Consider the following 10,699-nt stretch of genomic DNA (forward strand, 5'->3'; position numbering starts at 1 on the left):
GATGATATTATTAGTCCTTCGAGTTGGCTTTTTCACTAATATTTGGTGTTCCATTAAAAAGCGTAAGTACAGGGTGAAAAAAGAATTGCCAGCCAATAATAGATGAATATTAGATGACTTTGACGCGTGCTTTGTACATTATACGTTTGGTGTCTTCAGGGAACTAACTTCTGTATAGTATATAAAGTGAGCGAGTAAAAAAAACCCAACAAAAAACCAGTACATATATTGTTATGTTTTATTACATATATTCATATAATACACTAACATTCGAAAAGAGATTAAAAAAAAGACAATAAAAACATTTTATTTATGTCAAACAATGTAGGGCCCACAGTATCAAAAAGAAGGCAAACACGAATATAAGGATGATACAGTTATACATAGATTATCCCTACATGATTTTCAATATTACAATTTAAAGGCAATCCCTAAATGTTTTTATTACTTGTATAGTATCGTGTACATGATTTTCTTCCTAAACAATTTATTAAGGTGTTGGTCTGGTGGTTAGGACGCTCCACTCGCAATCTGCTGGTCAAAGTTTCGAATTCCTTCACCAAACTTATTCGTCTTTTTATCCGATGTAGCGTTATAATGTGACGGTCATCCTTCTTTGATGTTGATAAAGCGTATCCCAAAAGCTGGTAGTGAGTGGTGTTGATTAATTGCCTTCCCTCTAGTCTGTCACTTTTAAATTAGGAATGGCTAAAGTGTATAGACCTCGAGTATAGCTTTCCGCGAAATTCTTCAAACAAACCTTAAATGTTGCAACGTTCGCCCAACTGTCCTGAGAACAGTGGCATTACACACGATCTGTTTGTCTTTGTTTTGGTCGTTATTAAGCGCAAATTTACACTGTGGACGGTCTTTCCTCTGATAAACATGGGTATCTAAACCCAGTTTTTAGCGTCGTAAGCTAAAGTACTGAACTTACCACTGAGCCACCTTCAAAGGCTGTTATTCCATCGTTTTAAGTTATCAATACTATGAAGCTTGGTGTCTATGTATGTTGAAAATTTTCCAATTTCCCTAACTGTAACCGGTATCGAAACCCGGATTTTAGCGTTGTAAGTCCGCAGACATACCGCTCAGTCACTGGGGGGCTGAATTTATTTTCCACCAGTTACCTTGCAATTTGCTTTACTTATATTTGAATTTATTTTCCACCAATTACCTTGCAGTTTGCTTACTTATATTTGAATTTATTTTCCACCAATTACCTTGCAGTTTGCTTACTTACATTTGAATTTATTTTCCACCAATTACCTTGCAGTTTGCTTACTTATATTTGAATTTTTCGATATTCTCTTTTATGACATCCAACACTTATTCATGTTTGATTAACTTATAAATATATATGTATATATTTCAAATGTTTGGATGCAACTCGTTAAAACGTTAAAATATTTCAAAATCTCATTAACGAAACGCGTGTAGAAACAGAACAATACATGTAAATCAATTGGTTCTTCTCTTCTGTCTCCAAGATGGCTCAGCTGCACGTCTAGGGGCTTATAATGCAAGAAATCGGGTTTTGATTCCCGCGGTGGGCACAGCACAAATAGCACATTCTTTAGGTTTTTGCTTAGTAACAACAACAAAAAATTCGTCTCCTCTAAATTAACAAATAGACACACTCTGCCGGTTCCGTGAGATTTTTATAAGTTTGTGTCGAATAGAGGCCACAATAAAGATTAGTGGGCTGTCTTCCAAGATAGGATCAGTCAACACCAAATGACTTCTCCAGCTAATTTACTGACTGCAGGTTCGGTCTTGTTTAATCAGCTGCCTAACAATATATTTCATATGGTTTCATATGGCGGATATTACGATTTTTACGGTGGTAGAACTATATAAACTCCCACCCAACCCATGAGTTTCTTTTTCACCTTCCTCCGCCCTCTATCTCGTGCTCTGTCGCCCACACCCCGCTAAATTCTGTTCTACCAGTTCAGCTACTGTCCCCGTAGGCAGCAAACATCGTGAGAAATACGAGGCTACAGCTGGCCAAGATCCGGGCTTCTTTTCGGACAGCAACAATTGAACCTAGGCTCCGCCCACTCCTGGAAAAGACGAAGTTAGATTTGCTGCAAGTCATACCTTCCTTCGATTTTGAAGAAATTGGCAAAGTCACGTATGACAATGACGAATCGCTGCCATTGTACTGTTTTACGAAGCTTTTAACCCAAGTTCATTCAAACCCATCATTTGTGGCAAGTGGGTGTAGGGAGGAGTGGGTGAGGAACCACTGCTTTGTTTCTATAACATTATCCAAAACAGATTGCAGAGCAAAATGGGTGTAAGTAAATGACAATCGAGTGTTTTCAATAGTCTAGTGTTCATTAAAGCTGCAAATGGGCTAATATACTAATTTAGACATAAAATTTTGTTACAAGTATGTACGAAGCATGTAGTAACCAATCTTTAAATAAACTCTTTTCAGAATTTATACTAACTTTCTTGTAATAGCAGATTAAAAGTTCTTATGAGCAATGAGTCTGTTTTAACGCAAACTCGCTCAGTGAATTATATGTGCCACATCCACTACTGAGAATCGAACTTTGTATTTTAGCATTGCAAGTTCCGTATACTTACCGCAAGACGACCAGGTGTGGGGTGGGGCAGTTCTCATGAAGTATTGGAGTGGAAATCGTGTAGATGCGATACAGTAAGAGTATAAGACTCCAGTGAAATTGTTTACAATTTTTTTAGTCATTGTTTCCCTACTTAAACGGTATTATAATATGCACATATTTGGGCTGAATGGAACATTTTTAAGGTGTGTATATAAAAGTGATTACTGTACTCGTAACGTTACATTTCTTCACAACCGGCATATTTTTGGTTACTTACTTCTTCTTTCATTACTTACCTGTTTCATACTCAACAACAAAAAAATAAAGAAGAAAACATCTCCGTAAGAGAATTCTTTGTGTGTTTTTTTTTTAATTTCGCGCAAAGCCACACGAAGGCTATCTTTGCTAGCCGTCCCTAATTTAGTAGTGTAAAACTAAAGAGAAGGCAGCTAGTCATCACCGCCAACTCTTGGGCTACTCTTTTACCAACGAATAGTGGGATTGACCGTCACATTATAACGCACCCACGGCTGAAAGGGCTAACATTTTTGGTGCGATAGGGATTCGAAACCTTAACCACCTACCTGGCCATGCCAAGCCTTCTATAAGAGAAGCTTTTCCTTGGTGTCTCAGCAGCAAATTTTGGGGCTTATATTGATAAAAATCTGGTGTCGATACCTACAGTGGGTAGAGCATAGATAGTCCATTATGTATTGTGAGCTTAACAAAAAACGAACAAACATTCAGGATGTTGACTGGGAGAGGTCAAAGGGAGGTCGTTTTCGTTCCCTCAATCCAAAGATGTTGAGAGATTAATAAATGAGTTGATTTTTTTTTTCACACATAGCTGCACAACAGGCTATCTGTGCAATGGGTATCGAAACCAAGTTTCTAGCATTGCGAGTCCGAAGATATACCGCTCTGGGTATATATACTGGGGAGAGAAGTGACAATCATTAGTAGTATGACACGTATAAAGCTGTTCAAGTAAGAATTTGTCGGAATTTTTCAGGATTCGAACCATTATAGGAAGGAGTATTCGAATCCTGAGAAATCATAGAGCATCTCCATTGATTAATGCAAGTTAAATCTGTCGATAATATTTTTGTTTATTTAGTTTTAGGAATATTTCCGTGTGTACTGTCGGGTTATATGAAGTACAGAACAGCATGTGAAATGTTATAATCGTCAACAATTGAAAAGACCCAGGCTGGTGTTGACTGATCTTGTAGGTTCTCACGTGCTCTCTATCTCTTTGTCAGTTTCTATCTGCGAGTTAATAGACCGTTATTATATATGCTAGTTTAATATTAACATTAAATTAACATTGTAACATAGTCAGAATATCTATTTTACGTAACAGTTTATCCATCACAAAAGGCAGAATAACCCGGGGCTTATCTTATGACAACATAATTTTGAACTTAACTACGCTGTTATTTTATGTAATTGTAAAGGGGTGTACCAAAGTTAACCCCTCGAAAGAAATACATTTAATGATATTGTATGCTGCTACTATACATTTAGAATAATAAGCGCCTAATAAATAGGAGACAAGAGCCCCTACTAGTCCACCGTGGAGTTAATTTTCCTACTTCACGGTAGGGGGTGGCATTCGTAATAACAGAGTTATTTATATACGCTATTATTAACAACTATGTGAGTTTGTATATGAAAGCAATCTTTGCTGATATATAAGAATAAAGTAACAAACAACGATTTGTTAATGTGGTGGTTTATTTTGAGAAACATGTGGTATGTTTCCCGAAATAAAATTACGTCACTCTTTGTTTGTCAGTTGTTTGTCAGTTTTATACTAAAAGTTTGACAAGTTGAGCTTTTCATTTGTTTTTACCCCTCTTTCCAACAACGTATAGCAGAGTACGTCTCTCTCTGTATATAAACACACACGTATAAACACTTCACTGTATCTCATTCCTTTAGCCAATCACAATTCTATTTGTTTCTGTCAGTTTGTGGTTTATATTCCTCACCCATAAGTGGCTCTTCATGTGGTTTCATACAGGATTTGTTTTCCTTGAGGGATCACCGTATACCCTAAGAATTTATTGTTCTTGAATATTTCATGAGGTACCCTTCAACCCCAGTTTCTCATTTTTTTATGTCGCCAGCTCCCCCTGAAGACCGAAACACGGTAGCATCTGTCACTAACGTACATGCAAGGAACAAATCTGTAAATTACGTGATGTGTTCTTCCTTTAGATACGTGTATACATACTGATGTCGCAGTATATTTAAAGAACAGTGGAGCCACCTATGAGATATCATCGCTCGAGTGGGACAGCGCTAAGTCTATGAAATGGCAACACTAAAATCTCAGGTTCGATTCACCTCGGTGGACACAGCAGATAGTCCAATGTGGCTTTAATCTATAACAAACCAATGATATATTTCGATTTTAAAGGCGTGGTACAATATAATACAGTGACCTATTTAATATTTTGTCATCTAAAGACCACAGGCGACGGAAACATTCGAACTGGGAGAAGGGGTCACCGACAATAGGGAACACTTTACTGATTATGTGTAAAAAGCGGCTTTCAGTGATAATTATATACGAGACTCTGTTCCCATATTTAGTTCATATTTTACTACTGGGTCAAAGTTGGTCTTACATATTCGCTGTTAGGGCAGTAGACATAAATCTATTACACTATACAACAGTATCTAGAACCGATGTTTTCTCTAGCTAATAATTATTTTCCACACTAGCTGTAATTTAATTTGGAGCCAAATGATACATGGTTCACAAAAATACCCCAATCCAAAAACTCTGTATTGAACCTAAAGTACTAACACATATTCCACTGTCATTCTATTAATATTTATTTAAAAATATACAATAACCAGTTTTTCTACTGTCTGTACGTGAATATTTATTTAAAAAGACAATGACCAGTTGTTTCACTCTCTTTACATAAATAGTTATTTAAGAAAAAGATAATGACCAGTTGTTCTGCTGGTTTTGCATGAATATTTATTAAAAAAACAATGTCCAGTTGTTCTACTGTCTTTACATGAATATTTATTAAAAAAAACAATGTCCAGTTGTTTTACTGTCTTTACATAAATATTTATTTAAGAAAAAGATAATGACCGGTTGTTCTACTGTCTTTACATGAATATTTATTTTAAAATACAGTGACCAGTTGTTTCTCTGTCTTTACATGAATATTTATTTAAAAAGACAATGACCAGTTGTTCCATTGTTTTTACATTAATATTTATTAAAATAAAACAATGTCCAATTGTTTTACTGTCTTTACATAAATATTTATTTAAAAAGACAATGACCAGTTATTTCGCTGTCTTTACACGAATATTTATTTTAAAAGACAATGGTCAGCTTGAATCTGTGAGACATTTTTCGTCATCCAAACAATAATTTTATTTTTGCGTTAGTCATGGGCCTTACCTAGGCAGGTGGATAGGGTCGCGAAATCGAAACCCGACACTGAACATGCTTCTCCTTTCAGTCGTTGTAATACGATGGTCAATTCCACTAGTCATTGATAAACAGTAGCCCAGTGATTGGTGGATGTTGTTAATCATACAGTCTATCTTGGCAAGTAGAGGCGTCAATTTTCCTGGCCCGACATGACCATATGGTTAGGACACTCAACTCGTAATCTGATGGTCGCGAATTCGAATCCCTGTCACACCAAACATGCTCGCCCTTTCAGCCGTCAGGGGCGTTATAATATACGGTAAATACCACTATTCGTTGATAAAAGAATAACTCCAGAGTTGACAGTGGGTGGTGATGACTAGCTGCTTTCCCTCTAGTCTTACACTGCTAAATTAGGGACGGCTAGCGCAGACAGACCTCGCGGAGCTTTGCGCGAAATTCAAAACAAACAAATAAACAGAAAGGAATATCAATTAAAACAACAACAACCTTATAAAGATATGCAGTTTCATAAACACAAAATGTTGTGGACATAATTAGTGTGGTAGTGTGTTTCCGTATCCACACACACACACACAAGAACATTTCTAAACCATTCGTGGATCTATCTAGCCGTATGAGCCCCAAATCCCCATTTTTTGGGCTCAACTCACTTGTATTTGAAAAAAAATGGATTTAGATTCTATGGGGATTCAACAGCATGTAAGCAAAATTTCAAATTAGTCGTTTTAATTTTATGAAAACAGTCTGTTTTTTAAATCAAGTAAACGCTTATATAATATCATGTATAGCTTTACTATGGTAAAATGTTTGTTATGTTTTTCTATCCAATTAAAACCGCAAAATTTGTTCCCATAAGAACGAGTTTTTTTTCGGGTAACGTGTGATAACCAACAAATGAGAGTTATTACGTAAGTTTATGTATCTATATTTATTTTTGTTAAGCACGATGCTACAAAATGGGCTATCTTTGGTGTGCCCACCATGAGGTTATGTATATAACTGTGAATATGATTAGATAAAACAAGCTTTCCACCAATGGTAACTATTATTGCCCTCGTTTCAACCATACTCTTGTATAGTTTCATTCCGTCTCGAGAAATGGCGAGAGTTTAGATAGAAGAAGACTAAGTGGTTGTTGGGAATGTGACGTCACTTAGGGCATCCCGACCTGTGATAATAGGAACAGCTAACGGTACACGAAAACTTTTGGCTTGGTTTAGTTTGTTTTGAAATTCGCGCAGAACTACACGAGGGCTATCTGCACTAGTCGTCCCTAATTTACCAGTGTAAAACAACTAGTCATCACCGCCCACAGCCAACTCTTGGGATACTCCTTTACTAATGAATAATTGGATTGATCGTGACGTTATAACGCCGCCACAGATGAAATGGCGAGCATGTTTGGTGTGACGAGAATTCGATTTCGCGACCCTCAGATTGCGAGTCAAGCGCTCTAACCACATGGCCATGCCGCGTCCGTTTTAAATGGCACATGTTATCACTATGACCTATCGATTTACCGTGTGACATATTTTATTTTATCAAATATTAAGTACGAATCACTGGTTTGGTTTGTTCTGAATTTCGCGCTAGCCGTCCCTAATTTAGAAGTGTAAGACACCTAGTCATCACTACCCACCGCCAACTCTTTACCATCGAATAGTGGGATTGACTGTCACATTATAACGCCCCCGCGGCTGAAAGGGTGAGCATGTTTGGTGGAAGTGAGATTCGAACCCGCGACCCTCAGATTACGAGTCGAGTGCTTTAACTACCTGGCCATGCCGGGCTGAGAACTTTTGAGAAACATTAAAATGAATTAGAAACAAACAAATAAAAACACCTCAAAATTGGGAGGTAGTCTCAGTGAGTAAAACACCTCAAAATTGGGAGGTAGTCTCAGTGAGTTAGCAACCTTTTCAATCTACCAGTACACAACGTTTGCGTGTTGTTGATATATCCTTTAGTTAGTTCTTTTAACGTTTTATTAATATAACCAATCTGTGAGATTCAGGATTATACGAGTTGTAAGAAAAGACGTGTTCTTTCTTAGGTTTTCCAAAACTTTAAATGACACCTATTATTTAAGTACCGAAACAAAGGAGCGGAGACAAGACTTATTTATTTATTTTTTCAAGAATGTCATTTGTGTGTTTCCCTTACGTGTTCTTTTTATGCTGATGGATCCGAACTCACGTTCCAGTTAGCTGTTTACCTCTTTGTGATTGGTTACGTAGAACATTTGCTAACCATAGCAACCGTTGTTAATTATTTCTGCCTCTGTCTGTCAGTTGTTTGTGACATAAATTATAATTCCTTATAATAAATATATTAAACCATCCAGTTTTTGACTAAAGTTGAAGACGAACGAGTGACTGCAAAAATGGATTGTAAAAGTTGTCAAGGTAGTAGCCCTAATCTATAACACCATGTTGTTTCTTGGCTTTTTTATCTTTCTTTTTGTCGTCGATTGATATATTCAGAAGATATCACGAGTTCTTTTGTTTCTTTGAAATCACTTTTTTTTTAGAATAATTTTTAAAAGTTTTAAATTAAAAACGACACCGCCAGGTGACGGATGAACACATTGATTCTTTTGAAAATGTTCTTATAAAATAAAAATGCCTTGAAGGTATTTTTGAATATTAAAAAATCAATATCAAATAAGTCATATAGCTATGAACACTTTGAAATATTCTCGTGTAGAGTAGTGGCTAGCGTTCCCAGAGTGTTAATCCGAGTGTCATTCTAGAAACTGGCATGGCACGACGGTTAGGGGATATCGACTCTGAAGGCGCAGCTCCCAGATTCGAATCTTCTAACCAAACATACTCGCCTTTTCGATTGTGAAGGCATTATAATTGCGTTGTACTTAAACATTCCTGGATATCGTTAGTTTGTGCTTGAAACCAATAATAAAGTGAATGAAGAATTAAAAAATTCTAAAACTCTCCACCACTTGAAGTTTCCATAAGTAACAGTCTGTGACTCAGACGAAAGCATCTTAAAAACTTCCCATAATACTTAAAATGAAGAATATCTTCCCCAGCTTTGCATTCGAACCTTTACTTTAGCACTGACTAACATTACTCATTGAAATAGTTAGGCCTCTACGCAATTATATCTGAAGTGTAACTTGCTCGAAGGGCCATACTTTCACTCATGGTAGAGGTCGCTGCTTGGCTCATGTTAAATTCATCAGGCCTAACGTTAACCTTAAACATCGTTAGTGCAACCGACAAAGACGAATAGTTTTCGAGATCCCACATTTGTTTGAATGTCAGCTCTCCGAGAGGACAAAAACAGGGTGAGTTGAACAACTTATCACTAGAGGGCGACGATGCTGATTGAGATAAATGGTTAAAAAAGGGTCTCCGACTATCTTTGCAAACGTTGAAAACAAGCTTGTTATTGTAGTTTTACGCGTTTGTTATTCTATTCAATTAAACTGCTGTTATAAACCATGAAATGTACATCAAGGTAACAACAGTTATAAAACAATTTAATACTTTCGGTGTACTATAAATACCTTAGTCCCCTTATCATTAAACCTAAAAGACACTAACTCGTATTTTTTATTAAATTTATTACTTACGTCAGTGGTAAGCTTCTGGTTTTGCAATGCTAGAATCTATAGCTTGGTTCTCCGCAGTTGACAAAGGGCAAATAATAATTTGTGTACCTTTACATTATAAATAATAATAATAACAACAGTGTAATATTTTGTTGCTATAAATAGCATCTCCCACACGAGTGATGTTATTTTCAGCTGAGGATAGTGGTGTCGTTACTGATAGAGAAGTTGATAATTTTAAAAATAAATTTGATTTAGATTCACGTTTATTTATTTAATTTTTAACCATATTATTTAGCTGAATAATTCTGAAGAATAAAGTAGTCTTTCGGTTCTGCATATTCTGGAAAGTTCTAGATAAATATAGGATTAGTGTTTGAGTAAAGTATTATTTGTCTGTTTCTAATTACGCGCAAAGCTACGCGAGGGTTATCTGCACTAGCCATCCTTAATTCAGCAGTGAAAGGCTAGAGAGAAGGCAGCTAGTGATTGCCACCCGCCGCCAACTCTTGGGCTACTATTTTACCAACAAATAGTGGGATTGATTATGATATTATAAAGCCTCACGATTGAGAGGGCGAGAATGTTAGGTATTCGAAACGCGCCACTCACAGATTGCATAGCTCATTGTTTTATATTAAGGGCATCTTGCTATAGAGGGAATTTAGACGCAGCAGGATTTGTTTGTTTGTTTAAATTTGAGCACAAAGCTACATAATGAGCTATCTGTGCTCTGCTCACCACGGGTATCGAAAGCTGGTTTCTAACGGATGCTGTGCCATTGAAGGGGCAATGCAGTCGGTAGGGTGCCCTTAATGTCGAGGTTTTATTATTGTTGCTACAGATGCTCCTCTGACGAGAGAGGGCAAGTGGTTAAGGCACTCAACTTGTAATCTGAGAATCGCGGGTTCGAATCCCCCGTCGCACCAAACATGCTTGCCTTTTCAGCCGTGGGGGTGTTATAATGTTATGGTCAATCCCACTATTCATTGGTAAAAGAGTAGCCGAAGAGTTGGCGGTGGATGGTGATGATTAACTTCCTTCCCCCTTGTCTTACACTGCAAAATTAGGGACGGCTAGCGCTGAGAGCCCCCGTGTAGCCTTGTACGAAAT

The sequence above is a fragment of the Tachypleus tridentatus genome, chromosome 6 (genome assembly GCF_004210375.1).
Source record: "Tachypleus tridentatus isolate NWPU-2018 chromosome 6, ASM421037v1, whole genome shotgun sequence".
NCBI classification, from domain to species: domain Eukaryota; kingdom Metazoa; phylum Arthropoda; class Merostomata; order Xiphosura; family Limulidae; genus Tachypleus; species Tachypleus tridentatus.